The sequence below is a fragment of the Psammomys obesus genome, unplaced genomic scaffold (assembly GCF_907164565.1).
Source record: "Psammomys obesus unplaced genomic scaffold, mPsaObe1.curated_primary_1811, whole genome shotgun sequence".
NCBI lineage: Eukaryota > Metazoa > Chordata > Mammalia > Rodentia > Muridae > Psammomys > Psammomys obesus.
The window spans coordinates 34,802,082-34,813,601 of NW_026592118.1; positions in this window are offsets into that span (position 1 = coordinate 34,802,082).

Consider the following 11,520-nt stretch of genomic DNA (forward strand, 5'->3'; position numbering starts at 1 on the left):
AAAAAAAAAAAAAAAAAAAAAAAAAAGGCACCCATCGGCTCTTAGCCATCCCTGCCAAAGACCAGCAATCGGAGGAACAGCAAAAGCAAACGTCAGATGCTGCCGCAGGTGAACTTGTCAACAAGTCAGCCCTCTGAGCAAGTCCCTTTCCAGAGGAGACCTGGGAGGGGGAGAAGGGTAGGCCCGCAAAGGCTCTGAGAAAGGGAGGCCAGCGCCGGTGGGGGTGCGGCTCGGGTGTGGGCGCAGGTGTTTTGCTCCTGCTCCCCGGGGGCTGACGCACGCTCTCAGGGCACGCGCCTCCTCCACACAGCCAGGCCGAGGAAGGATCCGCGGGAGGGAAGGGAGCATGGGGGATGATGCTCCTCCCGCACAGGAATAGGGGGTGGACGAGGTGATCCGCCTGTTACCCGCAGCCCGCAAAGGGCAACCAGAGGTAGCCTTGGCTTGGCGCCCCCGACCGCCCCGGCAGCCGGGCGTCTCCCGTTGCAGCATGCAGTCTGCCCAGCTCGCCCCCGCCCCGGCCCCGGAGGGCAGGTACCTCGGAGCCCCGGCCCCCAGGAGCCTCCCGGCGGAGATCGGAGCGTCCCTCCAGCTCCCTGCGCCGACGTCAGCGTCAGCACCGGCGAGGGAAGGGGCGGGAGCGCAGGAAGCGGTCCTTCCTGCAGCGGCCGCCGCCAGCCAGAATGGCAGCGCGGAGCCTGTGCGCGCCGGCAGCGCAGCAACGCGGGCCGAGCGGGCGCCCTCCCCTCTGCCAGAGCCCGCTGTCTCCCTCCCTGCAGGGACACCCACAAGCGACTGCTCACCCACAAGCGACTGCTCTCAGCACCACCCCGGGGTAAGGGTAGGGAGAGGACGGTAGTCTCACCTTGTTTGGGGCGGATCAGGGATGAGATGAGCGAGTGTCCCTCTCTCTACTCCCTGGGGTATTCCCGTGACCCCCATCTCTAGGGTCCTGAGTTTGGACCTGCTGCCAGAGATGACCCCGCCCCTGCTCTCTGGCAGGAGTTCCACGTGTCCATAGTGTTGGCGTCACAATGACCTGTCTACAGGTGGCCAAAGCAGAGAACGCCCCAGAGTTCCTTGTATTGTGGAAAGGGTGCAAGCGCCTTTAGAGTTTGGTGGCTTGAGTGAACAGGAGATTTCAGGGTCAGTCCCAGAACAGTCAGACTTTTGCGTCTGACATCCACATTTGGGTTTAAAAACGGAAGGCCTTGTTAAAAACAAAACAAAACAAAACAAAACAAAACACAGCTGGACATGTATATACATACCTGTTTTTCATATCCGTATGCTATACCTATGACTTACACTTGTTTGAGACACAGCGTTTCACCCCTTTTTACCCTTTGTTACAGGAAGCAAACTCCAGGTTCTGGGGTACCTGGCCTATCACAGGACAGTCAAATAGTGCTTCCCAATGCTGTCTATATTGATCCACACACCAGGGCTCATCTCTCCTTTTATGTCTATAGATAAGTTTGTTCAATGATCCCTGCTAGAAATAATTAAGTAGGTGGGGGGAAAAAAAAGTAATGATGCGAACAAGCTAGAAATCCACAACAGCCTAGCCTTGACGTGGTCTTCGCATGAAGTGGCGCCCTCCTCTAGTCTGTTGTCTTTAGCAAAATGATTCTATACGAAAGCAAATCCATCTAGAGACTTGACTCTCTTGAAGTCCCACACACTGCTCGTGGGAAGAAAATGCTGCAGCCGTTTGATCAAATAGTCTGGCAACTCTCAAACTAGTAAATATAGATCTGCCAAGTGGCCCAGCAGGCCCACTTCTGGGCCCGTACTATAGAGATTTGAAAGCGTATGTCTGTGTAAAAGCTTGCACAGGTGTGACTGCAACGTCAGTCAAAATAACTCAGCTGGCCGTCAGCACACGAAAGAAAAAGCAGAGGGTACTATGTACACAATGCCCAAGTATTGGTGCACGCCACAACTTAGGAGAAATTTGACATTTGAAATTCTACGTAAAAGAAATCAGTCATAATAGGGGACAGATTATACTATTCCATCCATTTCAAAGTCCAGAAAGGGGAAAGATTCTATAGAGACAAAAGTTTATTGGCGATCATTTGGGGTAAATAGGAAAGAAGAACCAAGGGATGTGGGTTTTTTTTTTTCCTTTTTTCTCTTTTCGAATAGCAGTTTTTTAACACTGACAAGTGACAGCTATTTCACATATTTGTTAACCTGTGAGTAAACTGAAAGTGGGTATTTGTGCATTACACCGCAATAAAGCTGTATAAAAAGTAAAAAGATCGTGTTTCTAATTTTACACGCACACACACCGAGTCATGCCTACACATCCAATACCTTTCCTAAAAGAGTTACAGGCTAAGAACCACCACACCGTCTCACTTCATAATTCACTCCATTTGTGAAGGCATGAACAAACTGACCTGTGATGTTTGAGTGACAATGCCCGCTCTAGAACCATACGTTTGCTTGCTTAGGCTCTAGTCGAGGAACTGTTTGGGGAGGATTAGGCGGGGTGGCCTTGCTGGAGGAGGTGGGTCGTAGGGGGTACTACGAGATGCTTTTCTGTGTGGAGCTAAAACAAGTGGCCACTTTCCCACCCCGACTCTCACAAGGGAAAACAAATGAAGAATTCTAGCACCCAGACTCCAAATTTCTACTTTAATTCTTTTGTTTTGTTTTTGTTTGTTTCCTTTTTTTGTTTGTTTGTTTTCAAGACAGGGCTTCTCTGTGTAGCCTTGACCTTCCTGGACTTGCTTTGCAGACCCAGCTGGCCTAGAACTCATAGAGATCCACCTACCTCTGCTTCCCAGAGTGCTGGGATTACAGGTCTAGGCCACCACACTAGGCTTTCTCCTTTAATTCTTAAAGAGAACACTAACATATGAAGACATTTTGAGGGAGTGGTTTGCTTATGAGAATAGTTTGGATGCTGGTTGTGCTAGTTGAGGAGATAGCTATTGGTGAAGTAATTGTCATGGAAAGCATGAGGACCCAAATCTAATCCCCAGGGCTCAAGGGAAAAAGCCAGGCATGGAGGTGTGCGTTGGAAACCTCAGTGCTGAGGAAATGGAGGCAAGTGGATCCCCGGGGCTTTTGGACCTAACCTAATTGATGGGTTCCAGAACAGTGAGATGCCCTTTCTCAAAGCACAAGATGGACAGAGCCTGCTCAGTGGCTCCTGAGCTTGACCTCTGGCCTCCAGAGGCATGGACGGACATATGTAGAAGCACCACCTCCAGCACTGTCTGTTTCTCGCATTCCAGTCTCAACTTCAACATATCTGCACTTTTGCCGAGTAATCTCTCGTTCAACATACACACCATCTATATTAGTAATTTATGTATAACATAACCTGCTTTAAGGAATTGCTACATATTTTTGATATTTTAGATTCCCAGTAACCTCAACCAGTTTGAGGAATGCATTTTCTTGTGAAAAATGAACAATGAATTCCTCACCAGGTAGATATTGGTAGTTCCATATGCTCGAGACCCAAATTACTAGTAATTAAAAGCATCTGGTTGATTAAAATTGAGCAAACTTTAAGACGCTGAGACTTATGGCCAACTGTTGGGCAGTGTGCACGGAATCTTATGTAAGAAGTGGCAAATAGTAGGATCTGGAGAGGACAGGAACTCCACAAGGAGAGCAACAGAATCAGAAAATTTGAACACAGGGGTCTTCCCAGAGACTCATACTCCAACCAACTACCATGCATGGAGATAACCTAGAACTCCTGCACAGATGTAGCTCATGGCAGTTCAGTGTCCAAGTGGGTTCCATAGTAATATGAACAGGGACTGCCTCTGACATAATCTGATTGGCCTGCTCTTTGATCACCTCCCCCTGAGGGGAGAGCAGCCTTGCCAAGCCACAGAAGATGACAATGCAGCCACTCCTGATGAGATATGATAGACTAAGATCAGAAGGAAGGAGAGGAGGACCTCCCCTATCAGTGGACTTGGGGAGAGGCATGCTGAAGAAGAGGGAGGGAGGGTGAGATAGGGAGGGGAGGAGGGAGGGGCTTATGGGAGGATACAAAGTGAATAAAGTGTAATTAATAAAAATGAATACATTAAAAAAATAATAAAAACAAATTTAAAAATAAAAAAGCAAACTTTAAGAATGAAGTTTGGAAAATGTTTTTTTTTTTTTTTAATCATGAAAACCCTTTTTTTCCTGATTCTTACTGGCATTACACTTTTAAATAAAAGTTCTGTTAAAGTTTGCTAGAAAAATCATTCAGTCCCCTCTCCAACTATATTATACTTTTAAAGGAACTGTATACATTCCAGAATGTGGATTAAGCATTGTAGTCAATTTCAGTTTTTATTTCAGTGGTTAATTTGGGCTGTGCATGCAGCAGAACAATGCTTTTGTTATGCTCTCTGTGGAGTTGCTGGGATCTTTAAGCAAATTTGTGAGTGCATATGAAAATAGAGCACATGTTTAATTAGCATTAACTTTCATTAATTAAAATTAACTCCCTTTCACTTCAAAATCCAGACTTCGATGAAGAGAAGAGGCCTATTTACATGGAGGGAAAGGTAATTATTTTCGTTGCTGCACCCACTTAGATTTCTGCACAAACAACGTGGCTTTCTGCCTTTCGACCCTTATTACCATTCCTCAGAATCTCTGCGAGGAAAGTTCTGGAGGGGTCGTCAGGATAGGACCTTCCCTTCGCTGCAGGTGTAAACTTGTCAGTCATACACTATGGGGCATATAGTTCTGCTTCTCACTAGGAGCTATATCAAGCAGGGCAGAGTGAATCGAGAGTTCACAGTTGTGTCTTGGCTTGGTAGACAGAAGGCTAATAACCTCTGAAAGGATTGCACTTCCCAGTAAAACAAAACAAACAAGTTAAAAAAAAAAAACAAAACAATTCACACTTAACTGAAAGATTAGGGTGGAGCCCTCTGGGTTTTCGGGATCTCTTTTTCCCTCTATGCAAGGTGAGTTTACCAGAACCACTTCCACGCCTGGCAGAGAGCTCACATGCAGCACAGCTGAAGTATGGGCTGAATATCTGATTTAATCTGGGACTTGAAGCTGAGCCTGTGGTCCCTATTTTCAGGCTCTCAATCTAATATGCTCTGTTCCTTCTAGTTTTAACTCAGTTACAAGCTTGCTTTTAGGAGAGACTTTAACTGTTTCCCCAAATGTTCATCCTCTTCTTTATCTACATTAGAATGCTGCAGCTGAGCACATTATTTTCCAGTTAGAAACTATCACTTTTAGATTCCCTTGCGATATGGTATGGCTATGTGAGCTCATCTAGCTTGTAGAATATGATTAGAACACACACACACACACACACACACACACACACAGAGAGAGAGAGAGAGAGAGAGAGAGAGAGAGAGAGAGAGAGAGAGAACGCTGTTTCTTTTGGGTCATGCCATTCTGTGTAACTCCTGAATCTTTTTCCCATTCCTGCTGGCTGGATCAACTTTGGCCATGCAGGTAAGAACAATTCACTGGTTAAGAAGTACAATCTGGTACTGCCATGGTCCTCCTGCCTGGACTGCTTTATGGAGAAGAACATGTTGTGGTTGGGTTCTTACATGACCCTCCAAGGCCGTATGTTCAGAAGTGATGGAATCTTTTTGGGGTGAGACCTAGTGGGAGGAAGCTGGGTCAGTCAGGGAGTATCTTGAGAAGGATACTGACTGCTTCTCTCTGTCTTTGTTTCTCAGTCACCACACGGTGAGCAAATTTCCCCACTGCATACTTTCCGCCATGAGACTCTGCTTCTCCTTAGGACTCAAGTACCAGAACCAAATGAGCACGGGCTGAAACCACGAAACAAAATAAATCTTTCATTCTTATACATTTTTAATTTTTTTTGGTCCCAGCAATAGAATGCTAACACACAAGTTTGATACTGTGTAAGCCTCTACTTTTTAAACACGATTCTTCACAGGAATGGGCTGATCACTACCTGGCTTAGAAGACCCTCTGCAGGCTCTTCCTTGTTCTCTTCTGTGCCAGTCTCTCTCCACCAGTCCCTTGTCTTTTGATAAGCCCATACCCCCAGCTCCACATCTACTCAGGAAGGTTGCTGGCTTTGCCTGGGCTCTTCTCCTTCTAACATGGCCTAGAAACTTTCTCCAGGTAGTGAGTTAAGACGCCCACCTAATGCTCACCTCATTCCTCTCTTAAGAACCTCTACCCTGCAAGCAGAGCAGAGTATCATTAATAGTGCCAGGGGCTGGCTTTCTCCCATGGGGTGGGTCTCAAGTTGGGCCAGTCATTGGTTGGCCATTCCCTTAATCTCTGTTCCACCTTTATCCCTGCAAAGTTTGGGTTGAAAGTTTTGTGGGTGGATTGCTGTCGTTCACTCCACTGGAAGTCCTGCTTGTCTTGGAGGTGGCCATTTCCATCTCCATATTCCCCGCTGCTAGGAGTTTCAGCTAGGGTCACTTCCATGTCCTCCCAAGAGCCTACCCTGTTGTAGGTCTCCAGCTTGTTTCAGAGATGCCCACTCCTGTCAGTTTTCCTTCTCTCTAACAGCCTTCTCACCTCCCACCCCCTCTCACCCACACCGGATCTCCACCCTCGTTCCCCTCCCCATCCTTTTCCCCCACTCAATTCCCTTTCTATCCACTTCCGATATCTGTTTTCTTTCCCCTTCTGAGATTCAAGCATTCTCCCTCGGGCCTTCCTTGCTACTTAACTTACTTGGGTCTGTAGACTGTAGCATGATTAACCTGTTCTAGACGGCTAATATCCACTATAAGTGAGTACATACCATGTGTTTCTTTCTGGGTCTGTATATTACCTCACTCAGGATGATCTTTTCCAGTTTCACCCATTTGCCTGCAGATTTCACGATTTGCTAGTTTTTAATAGCTGAGCAATATCTAATTGTGTGCATGTACCATAGTCTCTTCATACATTCTTCAGTTGAGGGACATCTGGGTTGTTTCTAGTTTCTGGCTATAATGAATAAAGCTGTTATGGACATATTTGAGCAAGTGGCAAGGTAGAGTATCTTTTGGGTATATGCCCAAGAGTGGCATAGCTGGGTCTTGAGGTAGCATAGTTGTCCTCTGAGAAGCTCTATCCAGCAGCAGATAGAAACGGATGCTGAGAGCCATGGCTAGACATTAAGCGGAGCTCGAGGATTCTCGTGGAAGACTTGGGGGGAGGGATAGAAGGACCCAGGGCAGAGGGACAAGAACTCCACAAGAAGAACAACAGAGTCAAGTAACCCAGGCCCATGGGGGTTCAGAGAGACTGAATCACCAACCAAAGAACATGCATGGGCTGGACGTAGGCCCCCTACATATATGTCATTGATGGGCAGCCTGGTCTTCATTAGGCCCACAGTAGCAATTAGAAAAGGGCTCTCTCTGATGTGGACATAGTTTCCTGCTTTTGGATCACCTTCCTCTAGCTGGGTAGCCTTGTCTGGCTTCAGTGGAAGAGGTTGTGCTTAGCCCTGATTTGTAGGGGCAAGTTAGTTTGGGGGGTGCCCTTTTCTGAGGAGAAGAGGAAGAGATATGGGGTAGAGGGTGAGAGGGTGGAACTGGGAGGAGAGGAGGGAGGGAACTTTGATCAGGATGTAAAGGGAATAAATAAATTAATTAATTAAAGAGAGAGAGAGAAAGATCCTTTGTTCTTTACCTAATGGCCAGTGTTTTGAGTAACACAGGGTCTATTTTAAATTATTTCAGACAAGATTAAAAAAAAAATCAAGATCTTGTTATTCCGTTTTGATCCCCATTAATGTTCTGATTATATTTTCAAAAATATGTACTCTATATATCATGTCTCATATTACTTTTATTATCTCTGTGACCAAATGCCTGAGAAGAAGTAATTTAAGGCAACAATATTTCACTTTGGCTAAGGGAATGAGGGTACAGTCATGACAGGGCAGGGCAGGGCAGTGGCTTGGGCTGTGTTGGCAGTAGATGAGGCTGCTAAGTCACATATTCTGGGATGCAAAGAAAGAGCACCATACCAAGTTGGACTGTCAACCCTGAGGCTTGCCCCACAATAATCTGCTTTTACCAGCTAGGCTCCACATTGTGAAGATCTCATAAGGTCCTTCAAAGAATGCCAGCAGCTGAGGAGGTGTGTCCCAACACATGAATCTAACGGAGGACATTTCATATTTGAACTTCAGCAGCACTATTTGGCTCTGGAAAGTTATTTTTTTATATCAAAGTCATCATAAATATCTCACCTAAAGAATGGAAGAATGCCAAAACAGGTAATTCATAAAAGAAGAAATTAAAATTGTAAATATGAAAAAAGACGACAAAAATCTACAAATAATGTTTTGAAAAAAAATCTATAAAATGAGGGGTTGAAGAGACGGCTCTGCAGTTAAGAGCACTGGCTGCTCTTTGAGAGGACCCTGAATTCAACTTCCAGCACCCACATGGCAACTCACAACTGTCTCCAATCGGACACCTTCACTTACATCTATGTAATACACACGAAAATAAACTAATAACAAAAAAAATCTGTGAAGTGGACGGACGTGAAAATTGTTTTTTGTTTGTTTTGTTTTGAGGCAGAGTTTCTCCATGTAATATTGGCTGTCCTGGAACTTACTATGTAGGCCACGCTGGCCTCAAGCTCAGAGATCCTCCTGCCTCTGCCTCCAAAGTGCTAGGACTAAAGGCGTGCACCACCACTGCCCAGCTCAGACATGAAAATTTTTATGTGTGAGACTGGTGAGAGTATGGGAAGCTGGCATGCCATATTCGCATAAACTGAGGACTGAAGCAAAAAGTTTGCACACGGTTATAGAAAACAACCAAGCGATATTATAAAGCGTTAATTGTGAACATCTGTTGACTGACGGGTCTACTTAGAATGTTTTGCCTGAGGAAATAACATATAAATACGCAGTGTGAATGTGTGAGGACAAGCAACCAAAATCTGAAAATATTAAGTTGTCCTTCTGACAGGAGTGTGGGTTAACGAAATTGTGGTTTGCTGAGTCACTGACAACTACTAATGAGATTAAGACATTTTCCTTTTTAAAAGGTGAAATCACCAATACAGCATCATGTAAAATATGATTCTGGTTATGTAGATATTTTACTTGTAACCCTAAGATCTTTCTAATATTCACTAAAATATTACCTGAGGCTCTTTGGCAATGTTTGGAAGTGAGGGAAAGTTATATTTTCATTTATACTTTGTGGTAATTGTTGGGGGTTGGTCTGATGCTTCCATTTTGATGCTGATTACTGGTCCTCAAGATCTGGTTGCTGCCTAGATTTGGTTACACCTGTCCTTGCTGTGTAAACCTGTCCAAGACATTATTCCTGATTGGTTAATAAAAAAGGCCTGTATCTGGGCAGGAAGGAAGGAGGTGGGTGTGGCTAAGGTTCCTGTTGTTTGGGGACAGGAGAATCACGGGAAGGAGACAGACAGATGGGAAGAGAGCTAACAGGCAGAAGCCTGGATGGGTTAGTGTAGAAAAGGAACCCTTTGGGCTGGGTGGGAGGACTCCAAAAGTAGCATGGAAAGGAGCACTCCAGATGAAGAATAAGAAAGTATTTATAAGATTATGGATGGGAGGTGGCCCAAATAAGTATGGTTAAGGCAGATCACATTGGGTAGGAGCTGGGAGGTGGATGGTGAGGTTATTGAGCTAATACAGCAGGAATTATTTGCCCAGCCCAAGGTGTTATAAGGCAATTTTAAAGTCTAACAGGTATCTGTGTCTTACTGATTATGATAATGAGTTAAATAATACTGCCATAATAATTATAAGACTAATAATAAATGTTAGTTAGCCTGATACCATTTATTTCCAACAACAAGTAATCTTTGTTTTTTTTTTTAAATTATGGGTATAAAATATTTTATAATTGGTAAAATAATGTTTTAAAATTTGACATTGGAAGCCAGGTGAGGTGGCCATGCATTGTAGTCCAAGCACTCAGGGAGGAAGAGGCAGGCGGATCTCTGTGAGTACAAAGCCAGCCTTGTCTACAAGGTGAGTACAAGACAGCCAAAGCTACACAGAGAAACCTTGACTCGAAAAAGAAAAACAAAATAAAACAGAACAACGACAAAAAAAAAAATTGATCCTGGAAAACAAATGTGAGATATCCACATTTGATTAGGAAATATGATCTTCAGAATATGTAACTGGATCATCTTCTGTACTTTCAGGGACTGATTAAGTGCTGCTAGGTATACAGTGCCACAGTCTGTGACTTCTTCCCTCCATGTTGCTGCCTGAGGAATGGGAGCTGCTTGGTGTAAGTCTTGTACACGGCTTGTTGGAGGCACCTTTCCACTGGCTCAGGTTCTTCCTACTTTCTCCCTAGTTTCAAGGGACCGTTCTGCTTTGGCAGTAGCCTTTTGATGGTATGGGAGAATCATGGACTTTGGTTGTAGGAAAAGCTACAAGTGATCCACGACTCTCACTGTATATTTGGTGGGCTGAAATTTTCCAGAACTGAACGCAAAAGGAAAACTCACAAATTGACTCATTTTCTTCTGTATTATCTCATTTTTAATTATTTATTTTATTGTTTTGAGATTATAACAGAATACATCACCCACCTCTTCTTTTTCCCCTTCTAGACTTTCTTTTATACCCCTCCTTGCTGTTTTTCCAATTCAAGCCTCTTTCTTCAATTGTTGCTATATACATATATTTGAATGAACATATTTTTTTTCATATAAAACTAGAGTTTAAAAACATATTGTCAGAATTTAAGACATCACTATGTGGTTGTTTTATTGTTCATTCAATTAGCTTGTCTTCCCTCAGACTTACGTAGACCTGAGTAATCTTTTCCTTTCAAAGCTTCTTTGTTATCTTGGCAAGACTGAAAACCTTAAAGTTATTCTGAATTCCTTTCTAGTAGTTTGCTTCATGTTTTCAACTGGTTATTGTGTTAGTTACTTGTTTTCTTGCTGGAAGAGAATACCTAACATAGCAATGTAAGGAAAGAGGAGTTTATTTCGTTTCACAGGTTAAGGATATAATCTGTCATGGCAAGGAAGTCAGAGACAGGAGCTTGAAGAAGCTGGTCACGTTGCATTCAAAACCATCACAACTTTACCTCCTTGTCAACTTGCTATTGAGACACACTTCTTTTAAATCATTCCCTTTCAACCCTTAATTCCATAGGGTTAACTCATAATTTTATGAGTTAATTCTAATTCAAAATATGTTGAGTCCAACATCAAAAGTCCCCATATTACTTAACAATTGCAACACCATTTAAAAGCATGAAAAACAAGTCTTAGCTGAGACTCTAGACAATTTCTTAACTGTGAATAGCCATAAAATCAGTAACTAATTACATACTTCCAATATAAAATGCTACAGAATGAACATGGCCATTTTAAAAGAGAAGAAGGGGGCCATGGCAAATAACGATTACATCAAAGCAGAGCCAAACACAGCAGAGCTAACACCAAGTACTGTAACTCTGTGTAGCATTTGGGGCTCGTGATGGAATCATCTGTCCTCCACAGGGCTTAGGCAGTCCTGCTGCTTGTTTGCAGACACAGCCTCTCTCTTGATCGGGCTCTACTCAA